Below are 4,333 nucleotides of genomic sequence, written 5' to 3' on the forward strand. Positions count from 1 at the left end.
CTTCAATCACATCTGTACTGCATTTGTAAATGATTTTGAAGATTTTGAACGTGAATTTTAGCATTAAAATTATTTTGAAAAGCTTTAGTCAACACTAATTTAGAATTTGATATGTTTGCCTTTTAACGTTAGGTAAAAATATACCTATTCAATAATAAATTTTAATCATTTATTATTGTAATAATAATAGAATATTATTATTATCCTTCCTTTGCATTCTTTTTTCTTATCATTGTTGTGTTTCTGTTAGATTGTTATTTTTGTTTGTTTGTTTTTTAAATGTGGAACGCTTCACAAATTTGTATATCATCCTTGCACAGGGGCCATGCTAATCTTCTCTGTATCATTCCAATTTTAGTCTATGTGCCGCCCAAGCAAACATTGTTAGATTGTTTTTTAATGGAGAAAACTATCCTCTTATTTTGTGCTCTTCAAGAAGGAGATATTCCTCAATTCACTCTCCTATAAATTTTGTGATGTTAATTCAGCTTTTAATGAATGATAATTTGTTCTTCCCTCAGATTTTTAAATAAATTAGGCTAAGTTATAGATTCTTTTAAGGTAATCTATGATTTAAAAAAAATAGATCACTTAAGCATTATCCCTCTGCAAAATATTTTTCTCAATACTTGTATTGTAAACTTTTATTCACTACTATTTTTCCTGAATTATTTTCATACCTCTAAATAGCTGACTTACACTTTTAAGGTGGGAATGTATTCATAGTAAAGAACATGTGCTTCTTTCCTATATTTCCATTTTTTGTTGTTATCATAGATCTACAAGTTCTTTTCACAATCCAATCTAGAAACAAAAGTGCCTCTTTTATTTATTTTCTTTGTCAATATGAATATCTCTTCTTTTGCTTCTAATATTGTCATCATTGCATTAAATTAACATAATCGTCAAAACAGCTGATGTGACATTCAAATCATCCATTTCTAACATAGACACTTTATGGCTTTGTCTTTAAAATAATTATATTGATTAATTTATTATTATGATCATTTTCTTCTAATTACTCCAAAAATCCATCCATTCTACTTCTAGAGATACACCAAATACATTGAGTAGAATTTCCCAAATCATCTGATAGTTGAATGGGTATTTTCTCCACAATTCCACGCTGTTTTGAATATATCTACTAACATCATTGTAGACTCATAAAGCTGCAAAGATTAAATGAGTTAGTACACATAATTACTATAAAATGGTGCCTCAAACAGTAAATGCACACAAATGGCGACAGTTATTATTGTCTGTATCACATAAATGATAATGATTATTATCTCTATCACAATGTTGAGTAGAGTGGCAAGCGCAAGACATAATAAATTTGGTTTAATTGACTCATTCTGTATTATGAAAGACAATTACATCTTTGCTTTTGCATTGTAAGTTCGAAATATTAGCAGTACGTAAGGAATTGCTTTCAAGTCTGACTTCTTTCTACCTGGTTTAAAGTCTACCCTAATGCATTTAATTTTCCATTTGAAAAATTCATATGAAATCAGTTCTTATGGGTACCTTCTCATCCAAGACATCATTTGATTTAATTGAATACATTTCAATTAACTGAAATTGAACTCAAAAGATCCCTTAGCACACCATTCAACATATACCCTCATGGTGAAGGACAAAACAGATGGACACAGAAACTAGTCAGGGAAAAGATACATATCTGAAAACCCTGAGAAGTCATATAAGAAGTCTCTCCTTAAGGACTTCACACTCCCAAGTGCTTCCACATCACTTTGGCTCTCCTACTTCCTTTATAAATAAACTCATTAAACACTTCAAAACAATAAATATTGATGTTTTAAAAGTATAAAAATTGCACAATTTAATCAATTTCGTGAAAGGTAAATGACCTGATTCTAAGATTATTGTTTGACTCAGCTAATCTAACAGAACCAGATTTAGAATCTAGAATGCCTAATTCCTGAATTAGTGTACTCTGTGTAAGAGTATTTTGCCTTATAAATGGTGTCATGTCAGCAGTTGTAGTGAGGAACTTCATTGTATGATGGAGATCTGAGTATAATGGTACATGTAATAAGGTACCTAGATATTGCCTAAATCTAAATGTTTTTCCTCTGGTGCAAAAGATTTTCATGCTTTCTTTCTTCCTGCACAGTTTATTTCCTATGCAGCATAGTATCTGATGCATGGTTGTTCCTCAAAATAGTGTATTGAATGATTAAGCAAATGAATGAATAAACAAACTATAATACAATCATTTGGCTGTGCTGCCCCATATTTTATAGAGACTTTGAGAAGACACAGAAAACATAGCATCCTCATAAAAATCTGTGACATTCATGTAATTTCCCTGCACAATATGCATAGCACCACAAACTGCTGGAAGAAGCCAATCCTCAAATAAAAGAAAGATAAATTTAATGAATTTTTCTATGTTTGTGCCGATTTTTACATGTTGGCCTACAAACATGCATGTTTCCATCTGAGACTCTCTGCATTCTAGCCCCTAATAGTTACTTCTCTTCTCTACATTCTCCCTGAATTACTGGGGAAAATGAAGCAGCTGGACGAGGAAATTTTGGTCCCTTCTAGCTGTTGCATTGCCTGTGATTCTCATATGCTATACTTCTAATTAAACTCCTTGATGCTAATTAAAAGTGAGAATAGAACAAATGCTACTAGCTGAATTGAGATTCTCTTCTGCTAGATTTATGAGCTGTTCAGGGCTGGGCTTTTGGATTCCTCCCTTAATTAGGATTTTGTTGACACTCTCACCCTGTCACGTGTACTTTATCTTCAGTACCATAAAAATAATTCCAGATAGTAGATCAGAAAATACCTGTCTTCTTTAAGGTACTCAGAATCATAAGATGTTTTTATCTGCAGTGCTGCGGTGTTCTCCGAATTCTGAGGTTTGGCAGACGGTATGATGCAGCGTGTAATTTGTTGTGCCATGTCTATTAGCCTGTAGTAACCCTTAGGCATTCTATTTCTGCAGAAAACAGTGATGACCCACAGGAACATAATCAGGTTATCTCTTGACATTGCAAAACTTAACAGGCAGAATTATTATTAGTATTTTCTAAGGAACCAGCATGTATTAAACAGATGTTTGCTTGACTGTGTTAGATTGCTCCTGGTTGGTTTGTTCTTTCTTCCATTAAATTTACCAAAGAATGTATTGTAGTAGTGTGAAATCGGATGTCTGTCAGCGATCAGTATCACTTCTGTGCTTCATGCACTAATAATTTCAACTCATATATTTGCTAGTTTTTCTATCCTCCTGTGAAATTAGAAAAGCAGCTTCTGCTTAATTTTTCCGGCAACTTTCTATGGCACTATATTTCATTTTAAATGAGATAAGAAATATTAAAGTAAACTTAGAAGGTTTATACTTGTGGCAAGGATGATGTATGCAATGGAAATAGTTGCGTAAGAATGTGAATATCCTGGATAAGGAAACATTAAGCAATCGTTCTTTTCTATTTTGAAAAAAAAAGCAATATTTGAAGGTGACTCCAAGTTAAGTTTATAAAAAATATGAATGTTTTATTATCTCCATATTTTTTAAAAGAAAGGGACATACGTACAATGTCTTTCTCTTCAGGATGGAATATCTATTCAAGGTAAAATTAACTATGAATTTTATGACCTTTAAATGAAAGATGAAAAGAATTGTAAGTAGGTAACAGATCCATGTAACTCACTGCCAGTGCATAATTATCTATTTTTCTTTCCCTCCATGGTAACATTTATAGCAACCCATTAAAAATGAAATGCGGGAGCCTGATGCTTAGGCCCCCTCCTAAAAGCTTATAATGGACCTGCTTTAGCCAAGAGCAAACACCAATAAAGTAAACAATCTCCCCAGAGTGGGAGAAATGTAATTATGGATGTAAAAAATGGCATTGATTGTATCTTGGTCTTAAACACTAACCTTCGTTAAACATCAGGTGTAGGCCCTCTGATGACTATACTAGAGACCAGATGTCCTCATGCTATATGGAATGTCTTTGTTCTGAATTCATATATTGCTTCATGCATTTCTTTTCCTTCTGTGGAGTGTTAAGCATCCAGCTGGCCATCACAGGAAAATTTCTCCTGTTTGTAAATCTCAATAAACCCATGTCCACTTCTGTGCCTGGTGTGTTTTTTGGTCTCATTGTGTCTCTTGCCCATGCTCTGCAAGAACTGGGTCCGGGCCCAAAGAAGCAACCTCAAAGTCTTTCTCTCAGATTCTCCAACCAGTTGAGAAAATTGAACACTGAATAAATCGCTTGAAATTATTTTTATTCCTTGAGCTGTTCTTTGGCTTATCCATGGAGGGATGGGCAAACAACTTAAACTGCAA

At 33.2% G+C, this 4,333-nt stretch overlaps 1 non-coding gene across 1 annotated transcript; it reads right to left on the reverse strand.

Annotated features, from left to right (window-relative positions):
* Positions 1 to 275: 275 nt before the first annotated feature.
* Positions 276 to 380, reverse strand: LOC143663809 (U6 spliceosomal RNA). The gene has a single exon (XR_013166190.1). It is a non-coding gene; the product is annotated as a U6 spliceosomal RNA (small nuclear RNA).
* Between the last annotated feature and the right edge of the window lie 3,953 nt (positions 381 to 4,333).

This window comes from Tamandua tetradactyla, chromosome 19, assembly GCF_023851605.1.
Source record: "Tamandua tetradactyla isolate mTamTet1 chromosome 19, mTamTet1.pri, whole genome shotgun sequence".
Classification (NCBI taxonomy): Eukaryota; Metazoa; Chordata; class Mammalia; order Pilosa; family Myrmecophagidae; genus Tamandua; species Tamandua tetradactyla.